This window comes from Phoenix dactylifera, chromosome 1, assembly GCF_051530095.1.
Source record: "Phoenix dactylifera cultivar Ajwa chromosome 1, Ajwa_hap1_PhDact_Kaust_v1.1, whole genome shotgun sequence".
In the NCBI taxonomy this organism is placed as follows: Eukaryota; Viridiplantae; Streptophyta; class Magnoliopsida; order Arecales; family Arecaceae; genus Phoenix; species Phoenix dactylifera.
In genome coordinates, this window is record NC_143190.1 from 46,371,610 (window position 1) to 46,383,730 (window position 12,121).

At 43.4% G+C, this 12,121-nt stretch overlaps 1 non-coding gene across 1 annotated transcript; it reads left to right on the forward strand.

Annotated features, from left to right (window-relative positions):
• The first annotated feature begins 312 nt into the window (after positions 1-312).
• On the forward strand, positions 313-420 carry LOC120110706 (small nucleolar RNA R71). The gene has a single exon (XR_005511847.1). It is a non-coding gene; the product is annotated as a small nucleolar RNA R71 (small nucleolar RNA).
• Positions 421-12,121: the final 11,701 nt, after the last annotated feature.

The following is a 12,121-nucleotide window of genomic DNA, read 5'->3' on the forward strand; positions in this document are numbered from 1 at the left end:
ACCTTTGTATCCTTTGTTTTTAAGGCCTCTAACTCCCTAGTCAGAATTTCTATCCGGGCCTTGAGATTATCCTCCTCTCTAAGATGGTAAATTCCTCCACTAGAAGGAGTAGCTGTAGGTCGTGACCTACTAGTACTATCAGTCGCACTAGGTCCTGTCCAAGTATGAGCTTTCTCAGCTAGGTCATTCAAGTACTCTATGGCCTCATTCGGATCTTTCTGCAAGAACTCATCATTACACATCATCTCTACAAATTGGCGCTCTCTAGGTGTAAGTCCCTCATAAAAGTAACTAACTAAATGCCAACTCTCATAGCCGTGATGAGGACACAAGTTCAACAAATCTTTAAACCTCTCCCACACCTGATACAAAGTCTCACTATCCTTTTGTGCAAAGGTTGAAATCTGTCTCTTCAAACCACTGGTCTTATGGTGGGGGAAGTATTTGTTAAAGAAAACCTGTGTCATCTCATCCCAAGATCCTATTGACCGCAGTCTCAATGAATACAACCAACTTTTCGCTCTATCTTTCAGAGAAAATGGAAAAAACTTAAGTCTAACTACATCTATTGTACCGGGTTGACTATGAAAAGTCGCCACTACCTTCTCAAACTCTCTAATGTGCACGTAAGGATTTTCATTCTCTAAGCCATGAAAGGTAGGAAGTAACTGTATCATTCCTGGTTTAAAATCCTGTTGTGGGACATTGGGTGGGAACATAATGCATGACGGTGTGGCTGTGCGTGTAGGATGGAGATAGTCCTGGAGAGTCCTAATGGGCTGATCTTCGTGATTGCTCATGGTGTTAGAATTAGATGGCGTATCGGGCAAATTCATAGAAAAAATGTCACGTTCTAATTCCGGTCTTCTTGCAAATCTACCTAACTCGTCTCTATGCCTACGCATGCAACACAAAATATATGTATATTTTTTTTTTTTTTTTTTTTGCACAATCAAATCAAAACTATGAATGAAATAAACTGAAGACAAAAAGCAAGAGAAAAAAAAAAGAAGAAGAAACGAGGTTACCGCTTTAATGAATTAATTCAGCAAACTTATTCCTTGAAGCGCTTCTTGTACCGTTCTCCCCGACAACGGCGCCAAAATTTGATTACGCCCAAAGAATAACGCGGCTATCGCAATATATATTGGGGTGTCGATTCCACAAGGAGAAGGTAGGAACACTAAAAGGAACTATAAAACTAAAAGGAAATATCAAAGCAGTAAAATGTGATGTGAATGTTTAAAAGTAAATTGACAATTAGATTGTAGTAGTGAAAAGATGTGACCAGAATTAATGGCAGCAAAGCATCGGGAATTCTTCACTTGAATCAGGTAATTCCATTCATATTTGATCCATTGGATAACTCAATTAGATATCATAGCACCAGATTCTCTAATCGGAAGATATAGCATTACAATCAAAATATTTAGTGGTAATTCTAGAAAATTATTCTCCTCTTTTAAAACCAAGGATTGTTATCCTTTTAGACTCAGATTCAAAGACAAAAATATACCCAATGGCAATATTTCAGCAAAAAATCATACTAACTGGATAAATAATCAAATCTAGATATAATCAGGCACCTCAACAATTCTATAGAAAAAGACATGGCTGAATCTATAAAAAGAATATGTTCAAGATTATCCCAACACAAGAAAGATCTATTGATGAAAAATGATAAACAAGAATTGTATCAACATGAGAATCTATTACATAGATCAAATATAAATGAAACTACCATCATCCAAGCGAGTTCATCCCTAGCTTCACCAAAGAATTAGCTCTCCATGAATTTTTGGCTCCTCTTGATAATTTCTTTGTAATGCAGCCTTTCTTCCTTCAGAACGGCGTGCTCCTCCAAGTATATATATGATTTTTGGGGCTAAAAACCCTAGGAAACACGACTTAGACACGTTTGCATGTATTTTTTCGACTTACCCCCGAGCACCAACGTCAGCATAAAGTTCGAGAGACTCTCTAGATCGCATCTGATCTTCATATTTTCTGTTCTTATATTCATTGGAAAGATCTGGAAGTCTAGTTTCCAACAAAATTTGAATCATCTCATTTGGACTTTTATAGATCCTGAAATTATCAAAAAATTACATAAAGGTCTGATCTATCAGGGCCCAGGCTGGCGGTTTAGGAAAACCTAACTTTGCAACCTCATAACTTTTTCTCTGGAGCTCCAATTGACCTGATTCTTGATGCATATGAAACCTCATCATGTCTACTTCATCTCCACTAAGTTTCATTTCATTCAGACTGCAATGGAATATTCAATCTTCTTAACTCCATTCCTACAATAAAATCACCAAAATCAATTAAGACTTGGACACTTTGTGAAGTAAAGCTCAGATTAGAAAAATATCATAAAAATACCCAAATCATGCTTAAGTCTTAACAATTTAGCCTAAAGTGGTAGTGTTAAAAGGTACATTTTCATGCACCTATCAGGACCACACCACCTCCCTAATCTTCCTCTCCGATATCGGACTGATCAGTGCCGCAGTCTCCTCCTCTGACACCCTAGCCACAGGTCTCGGCATCTCCGCCCAGCTCCCATCCCCTAACTGCTCCATCCACCTCGCCCTGAAGAAGCTCTCCATAATCCTCCGAATTATGACGGGGTCCTCCAACAACTGCCCATCCTCTCCCCTGATGACTCTGATCCTATTCTGGTGCCTCCTGATCACTGCCGCCTGATGAAAGAATCCGGTGTCCCAATTTTCCTCTGAAATCTACTGGACTCTAGACTTCTATCTCCACAATGTCTCCTGCTATCTAAGAAGAGAGTCATGAAATGCTAAATGCGATGTGAGCACCCCCACCTCCTCATCCGATAGTCCTCCCCTCTGTGCCTCCTGAAACTGTAACCTGGCAATGGCCTCCTCTACCTCTTCTGTCCTCCTAAAAATGTTCCCCACTTTCTCATGGTTCCACCTCCGTAGCCGCCTCCTCATCAGCTCTAGCCTACGAGAAAACTGGTACATCGCATCACCCCTAACCGGGGCACTCCAAGCCTCCCTCACCATCTCCCAGGACCGTGGATAGCATAACCAAAACTTCTCAAATCTGAAGGGGGCAAGAATTGGGATATGTGCATCAGTACACAGCAGCAGAGGGCTATGGTCCAACGCAATCCTAGGCAGGTGTCTGACGTGATGATTTGGAAAGCACTGAACCCACCCAATTGTAGCACAAGCTCTATCTAGTCTCTCCCAAACTTGGGCCCATCCTTGCTGATTATTGCACCAAGTGAACCTAGGGCCCGCAAACTCCAAATCTATCAATCCATTAGAAGTAAGAAAGTCTTGGAAATCCTTGATCTTTCTTTTGTAAGAGAACGGCTTCTCCCCCATCTTCTTCTGGGGATCCACAATACAATTGAAATTACCTGCTATCAACATAGGATAACCCTGACCGATCAGCTGAGAAGCCTCCTTCCACAAGATTCTCCTTTTTCTATAATCAGTGCTAGCATACACAGCTGAGAGGACCCACGGGCTTCTATTCCCCTCCGAGATCACCATAATTACCTCTTGATTGCAAACATGGAACATGTCCACTCTACATCAACCCTAACCCCAAGTTACAATAATACCTTCCGATAGTCCTTGAGATTCCACAGCATAGAAACCCCATGACCTCAGTATCGCCCTCCTAGCCTTCTGAAGGCTACTCCCTGAAAGCCGAGTCTCAAACATGACACAAATGTCAAGGTTGTGCTAGTGCACCAACCTACGAAAAGCTGGGGCAAAAGAGGGTTTCCCCATGCCATGGCAATTCCATAACAGAAGCTTTATAAATCACCCTAAGAGTCAGCACAGCCCATATCACCGGAGCTGTTGCTGCCACCTACCCCACATCCAAACCCCCTTCAAAAATCGGAAGACCCTTGTTCACACCCACTATTGACTCCTTTAACTGAAGAAAGATTTGGACATGGTTCCCCCCACTATTGTCCTATGCCAAATGGCACACTGTGTTCATAGACCCAGTGCCTTGAGTTCTTGGATTCCCCTGCATCCCCACCGCAGCTTGAGACCCCAAGCTTGGCCTTCCCTTGATTCAGCACATCCTTGAATTGGTCCCCACTGTGCTCCCGTGCCATATGGCATGCACTATGCATAGAAACTGCCCCCGTGCTGGCTACAGCCTCTGCCACCGCTCCGGATTCAAGGTCATCAGCCGCTCCATTGTGGCGTTCCACCATCAACCCCGGTCCGGCACCGGACAACCCCGCCGCCCCCAGCTCGAACAAGCCGGCTGCCACGAAGAAAGCTCGAGCCAAACGCCTCCCTGATGTCTCCGCCTCCCCCCGACTGTCGCGATTCAATACCACCTCCCCTGCGCACCTGCTCCATCCGGCGCAAGGGGCGGGGGGCGGGACTCTTAAACCTTCGGCGGACGCTGATGATGAGAGCACAAAAGTGCAATCGTCAGACCATTTTAATTAGTATTTTAGCTAATCATTAATAATAAAATTAACTAATTAACGTGGTATTTGTGTTTGAGTGCAGTAATCCAAGAAACCAATTAACATTAGGTTTGAGCCCAATGCCTGGCAGCCCGAGCTCAAGTAAAGCCAGCATCTTCTAGGGCCTACACATCCTATCTTCATCCCGCAACATCGCGAGCATCTCCGTATCCGCATCCAATGATCCAGATCGGCTCCTTCGGCTTCAGCCCCTCTTCCAAAATAAGCAAGCGAGCATCTCACCCCACCACGCCCGATCCAGCCAACCGTTGAGGTCCCAGATTCACGCTCGTGATCCAGCTCACTCCAGCCGTCCGCGTCGCTCCCAGCACCTCTTCCAGATGCCAGCGCATCCTCACCTTCTGCTTCCGTGCCAGCTGTAATAACCCCCAAAATTTTTTTTTTATATAACAAAGGATAGAATAGTCCTTTAAAATTGATATAAGGGGTAAAATTGGAAGGAATCAAAAGTTAATGGCATAACCGTAGATATGTTGAAGTGTTAGGGGCAAAATGGAAATTTAATAATATTAAAAAAAGGGTGAATAGTATCTTGATGTGATTTAATTGGAGGGTTTGAGCTGGCTTTTGGAATGAAACCGAGAGAAAGAGAGAGGGGGTTCTCAGGCGTGAAACAGAGGAAAGAAAGAAAGAAAAAGAGAAGAAAAAGAAGAAGAAAGAAGAAGAGGAAGGGGATTCAAGGAGGAAAGGGATCCCGGTTGCACTTCCAGCTGAAGGAAAAAACGTAGATCTCCTTCCCCTCTACGCAAGGACCTCGATTTCCAAAAAGAAAAAGGTAAATATCCGTCCCTATCTAGTCTTTTGATGACATTAGGCTATACAAAGGGTGGATATAGTCTAGAGGGGTCGGATAAGGGTTGTAGAGGCAGTTAAAAGAGGAAGAATCGGATTTTGACAAATTTTTCCGGCACTACGGAAAAACTGTGTCGAAGTCCCAACTTCGGCGAATTATTTAGGGGGTCAAACAACCTCTGATAGCAATGCATGTTACCTCTTTGGAATCCTCTATGAGTGTAGAATGTTAGGTAAAAATTTCATCAAATTTGGAGTCCTGAAAGTGGATCAAAACCGGGATGAAGTAACCCACTGTCAGTTCGGATTACTGTTCATCCGGGTGGAAAATAGGGGATTTCATGCTATAATAGGGTATTAAGCCTAGATCAAGCTAAAAGGGACCTTGTACTCATGCAAGGGAGTCCCTAATACATATAAATGATGAGTTAATTAATAGAAAAGGAAAAAGAGAAAGAAAAGAAAAGATTTAGAGAACGGGGGAGTTGAATCAATTAAAGTTCCCTATATTATAATTGGCACGTAGATTATGGCCCTTGATACAAGACTAAATGTATTGTAAATGCATGTCACAGTTGGGCAAGAAGCTAGGGAACAAGAGGAAGAAGTTCCCCACTGCCTGCTGTAGATTTTTGGAGGCGTATCAGGGCTGTGCCGGATTGACAGGTGAGTGGGAGTCATGTACTTTGCACCATGAGCATCCTTAATTCATTTTCATGAATGTCGCCAGGTGTGAATTGATTCCACCTGAGCCTATTGATTAATTGTTGTTGTATATTCCTCTATATTTTGATTCTCCATGCTTGATTATTCTGTACATGCATTTGAGGGAACATTGAGAGGAATTACGAGGGGTTGATGAGTAATCAAATTGATTCCGAATTGTGAAATGATTTCTTTTGTAAATTGATTTCATTTCCTCTATTTTAAAGACTTGTGAGTCGTAGCTTGATTATACTCTTTTATGAGTAATTAAATTGGTTCCAAATTGTGAAATAACTTCTTTTGTAAATTGATTTCATTTCCTCCATTTCAAAGATTTGTAGAGCCTTTTTAGTGGTATATTGAGTTGTATTGCACTTCCTTGACCCTCACTCCTAACTCTGATGTTAGTTTATGATTGGGTCGGAGTCGAGTGAGTGGTAGTCTTGATCATACTCCTTTTTAGTAGAGTATTGGGAGGGTGCATTATGAAATTTATGCATGGCTTGGCAGTATCTGCAGGACACCTATAGTCGATAGGGGTTGAACATCGGCCTTTGTGCACATAGTAGCCTTCTGGGTGGGCGGAGCCCAGTCCCTTCCTAGGGGGGACACGGCCCTAGGCGTAGGATCGGCCGGTCCTACGACTTATATTCTGCTTGCCGCCGGGCATAGTAAGACCCCGCGAGGTGCAGTATGGCTTTCCGCGGATGTAGAATTCCCGCGGGGTGCCGTTTAGTATGTAGATGTGAGATGGATTTCTGTTCTGGATACTGGCCGGCATTTACATGATCAGTATGGTGTCTTATCCTGCATATGCATGTGACAGTAGGGAGTTGTTGCTGGTTCGCCTGGGGCGTAAAACCCACCTCCCGATAGCTGTCTAGCATTTATGTTATCGGTATGGTGTCTTATCCTGCATATGCATGTGACAGTAGGGAGTTGTTGCTGGTTCGCCTGGGGCGTAAAACCCACCTTCCGACAGCTGTCTAGTGATGATTTACATATTGGTGTGGTGTCATATTCGATGTATGCATATGGCAGTAGGGAGTTGTTGCTGGTTCGCCTGGGGCGTAAAACCCACCTCCCGATAGCTGTCTTGTTGATGATTCAGCCTATTGACACCTGATTTATATGATTCAGTACTATGACATGTTGAGCATATTCATGAGTAGCATATATGTTGACTTGATTATTCCATATATGCTTCAGATGAGTTGATATTGATTGTGGTGATATTGATGACTTACTCCATATTCTCTATGTTGAGATCATGTTCATCTTATTATTGATCTTGAGATTTCACCTCGAGCCATGATTATATCTAGTCTCATGTGCATAGTACTCTCTACTCCACTCACTGAGTATTTATATACTCACTCCCCAGTTTGGTGTTTTTGATTGCAGGGCAGGTATTGTATAGAGAAGAGCAGGATTAGTGGTTGCCTGCTAGCTGTGCCGCTCCATAGTATAGTATAGTATAATGTAAATAGAGGTTTATACCTTTTGGTGTATTATAAACCTTCTATTGTATACAGTGCATAGTTACAGTCATAGATCCTGTTGTGGATATGGGTTTGACCATGGATGGAATGGGAACCAGATTTTTATACAGATGAGTTATATGCCTGAGATAATGTATTGATATATATTGTCCAGGTTCATTATGTGACGGATTATGTGATTGCTGCTCTGACAGGTAGTGTGTTGTATGTATTGAGATAATCCTGACAGGTCACTATAGGAAAAGTGATCATTTTGTGCATGTATCATGCCAAATTTTTCAAGATCTATTGATGATTGATAGGTAGTAGGGTTCTACGCGGTGGCTGGTGGCCTTATGCCTACCCGCACCCTAGGACCGTCGCGGCGGCCCGCCGGAAACGGGGCGGGGGTCGTGACAAAGCTTGGTATCAGAGCAAAGGTTAAGAAAAGTCCTGTCAGAGCAATAGGATGAGTCAGGATTAAGTATAGGATTATACTATGGAGCATAGGATTTTTCTGTATGTTATTTTATGAGTCATTTACAACTCAGTAAAATATATCATGACTCAGTGTGTAACGACCATCCTCTCTTTTTGACTTTTTTAGAGAGATATAAAGAATACCTCCAAGGAGAGGACCCGCTCGTCCTGGAAGGAGGATGGAGTCAGATATAGCATTGGATGCGGGTTCTGCACATGTCGAGCCCCAAAGAGAAAAACCTCCTCCTGCTGATAGACGGAGGGTTGATGATCAAGGAGATGTAGGAAGTAGAGATGCATTGATGGAACAGTTACTGGCGGAGAATCAGGCTCTGAGGGAGCAGATTGCTCGGGGAAAATCTCCTGCCCCGTCAGTAGTATCCATCCCACCTTCTGTACCTGTGCCAAGAAGTTTGGCCAGGCGGACTCTAGATGGTGAGGGGATTACTGTACAGGAATTTCTGAGGCTCAGAACCCCGGAGTTTAAGGGGGAAGAAGGTGAAGATCCTCAGAGATTCCTGGAGGAGACTGAAAAGATGATACGAAGACTGCCCTGTTCTGATGCAAGGGCAATTGAACTTGTAGGGCTCACAATGAAGAAAGATGCCTGGGACTGGTACCAGAGGCATATGGAGGACAGATTGTACAGTAGGAATCCTCCAACCTGGGAAGAGTTCAGGCAAGCAGTGATGGATGAGTTCTTGTCTCCGGCTGAGAGGCAGAATCGGGCTCTTCAGTTTGAGAGGCTGAAGCAGATGCCCGGAATGAGCGTATCTGAGTACGCTCGTGAGTTCACTAGATTGGGGAAGTATGCTCCTTACATCATCCCCACTGAAGCTGCCAGGATAGAAAGGTTCAGACGAGGTCTGATTTCCCCGCTTTATAATGCAGTACTGGCAGTAGAGGTCCCCACCTTGTCTAGGCTGATAGATAAAGCAAAACAGTGGGAGACCAGAAACAAAGAGGAAAGAGCTGAAAGAGAACAGAGAAAAATGAGTGTGGGGAAGGAGCAAAGCAGTAGAGGTAGATCTGAGGGAGTAGATCTCTCGGAGGGCCCGACGGAGCAGTCTGTACGCTCAACTCCACCTGCCCCACGTAAGAGGAAATGGAGGGAAAGAGGTCAATCACAAGATACTTTTCTGCCATCAGTACCTCGTCCTCCGGTCACTATGGCCAGAACGGAATCCAAGTTCCAATCATGGCCAGTATGTGGCAGATGTGGGAAGCAGCACCCTGGCAGATGCAGAATGGGTCAGGGAGTGTGCTACAGATGTGGACAGCCGGGTCATTTTGTCAGAGAATGCCCGCAGGGTGCCACCCAGCAGTTTGTGCCTTTAACATCCTACCCTTCTGTGCAGATGGACAGGCCTAGTAGTAGGGGGCCTGTAGGTAGAGGAAGAGGTCAGACACCAGCGTCACAGCAGAGTGTTGGACCATCTCAGCTGTTAGCTCCAGCAGGCAGAGGGCAAGGAAGGGTGTTCACGGTAAATCCATAGGAGGCACAGGCATCGAATGCAGCTGTGACAGGTATGCTCCTCATTGATAAGATTAAAGCTAGAGTGTTATTTGATTCTGGAGCTACCCATTCATTTGTATCCCCTTATTTTGCTAAAAAGTTAGCTAAGGATAAGATATTATCCCCTTAGCTATTAGTACACCTGTAGGGGATAGTATAGAAGCGAAGTATGTATATCCTACCTATGTGGTAGAGATAGAAGGTAAAACACTTCCAATTTATTTGATTTTCAATACCACACCGAGCAGAATATAAAGAGCAGATACACTCACCCCTTTGAGTAATCAGGTAATTTACTCTTTTAAATTCGAGGACGAATTTTATATAAGGGGGGGAGGATGTAATAACCCCCAAATTTTTTTTTTTATATAACAAAGGATAGTATAGTCCTTTAAAATTGATATAAGGGGTAAAATTGGAAGGAATCAAAAGTTAATGGCATAACCGTAGATATGTTGAAGTGTTAGGGGCAAAATGGAAATTTAATAATATTAAAAAAAGGGTGAATAGTATCTTGATGTGATTTAATTGGAGGGTTTGAGCTGGCTTTTGGAATGAAACCGAGAGAAAGAGGGAGGGGGTTCTCAGGCGTGAAACAGAGGAAAGAAAGAAAGAAAAAGAGAAGAAAAAGAAGAAGAAAGAAGAAGAGGAAGGGGATTCAAGGAGGAAAGGGATCCCGGTTGCACTTCCAGCTGAAGGGAAAAACGTAGATCTCCTTCCCCTCTACGCAAGGACCTCGATTTCCAAAAAGAAAAAGGTAAATATCCGTCCCTATCTAGTCTTTTGATGACATTAGGCTATACAAAGGGTGGATATAGTCTAGAGGGGTCGGATAAGGGTTATAGAGGCAGTTAAAAGAGGAAGAATCGGATTTTGACAAATTTTTCCGGCACTACGGAAAAACTGTGTCGAAGTCCCAACTTCGGCGAATTATTTAGGGGGTCAAACGACCTCTGATAGCAATGCATGTTACCTCTTTGGAATCCTCTATGAGTGTAGAATGTTAGGTAAAAATTTCATCAAATTTGGAGTCCTGAAAGTGGATCAAAACTGGGATGAAGTAACCCACTGTCAGTTCGGATTACTGTTCATCCGGGTGGAAAATAGGGGATTTCATGCTATAATAGGGTATTAAGCCTAGATCAAGCTAAAAGGGACCTTGTACTCATGCAAGAGAGTCCCTAATACATATAAATGATGAGTTAATTAATAGAAAAGGAAAAAGAGAAAGAAAAGAAAAGATTTAGAGAACGGGGGAGTTGAATCAATTAAAGTTCCCTATATTATAATTGGCACGTAGATTATGGCCCTTGATACAAGACTAAATGTATTGTAAATGCATGTCACAGTTGGACAAGAAGCTAGGGAACAAGAGGAAGAAGTTCCCCACTGCCTGCTGTAGATTTTTGGAGGCGTATCAGGGCTGTGCCGGATTGACAGGTGAGTGGGAGTCATGTACTTTGCACCATGAGCATCCTTAATTCATTTTCATGAATGTCGCCAGGTGTGAATTGATTCCACCTGAGCCTATTGATTAATTGTTGTTGTATATTCCTCTATATTTTGATTCTCCATGCTTGATTATTCTGTACATGCATTTGAGGGAACATTGAGAGGAATTACGAGGGGTTGATGAGTAATCAAATTGATTCCGAATTGTGAAATGATTTCTTTTGTAAATTGATTTCATTTCCTCTATTTTAAAAACTTGTGAGTCGTAGCTTGATTATACTCTTTTATGAGTAATTAAATTGGTTCCAAATTGTGAAATAACTTCTTTTGTAAATTGATTTCATTTCCTCCATTTCAAAGATTTGTAGAGCCTTTTTAGTGGTATATTGAGTTGTATTGCACTTCCTTGACCCTCACTCCTAACCCTGATGTTAGTTTATGATTGGGTCGGAGTCGAGTGAGTGGTAGTCTTGATCATACTCCTTTTTAGTAGAGTATTGGGAGGGTGCATTATGGCATTTATGCATGGCTTGGCAGTATCTGCAGGACACCTATAGTCGATGGGGGTTGAACATCGGCCTTTGTGCACATAGTAGCCTTCTGGGTGGGCGGAGCCCAGTCCCTTCCTAGGGGGGACACGGCCCTAGGCGTAGGATCGGCCGGTCCTACGACTTATATTCTGCTTGCCGCCGGGCATAGTAAGACCCCGCGAGGTGCAGTATGGCTTTCCGCGGATGTAGAATTCCCGCGAGGTGCCGTTTAGTATGTAGATGTGAGATGGATTTCTGTTCTGGATACTGGCCGGCATTTACATGATCAGTATGGTGTCTTATCCTGCATATGCATGTGACAGTAGGGAGTTGTTGCTGGTTCGCCTGGGGCGTAAAACCCACCTCCCGATAGCTGTCTAGCATTTATGTTATCGGTATGGTGTCTTATCCTGCATATGCATGTGACAGTAGGGAGTTGTTGCTGGTTCGCCTGGGGCGTAAAACCCACCTTCCGACAGCTGTCTAGTGATGATTTACATATTGGTGTGGTGTCATATTCGATGTATGCATATGGCAGTAGGGAGTTGTTGCTGGTTCGCCTGGGGCGTAAAACCCACCTCCCGATAGCTGTCTTGTTGATGATTCAGCCTATTGACACCTGATTTATATGATTCAGTACTATGACATGTTGAGCATATTC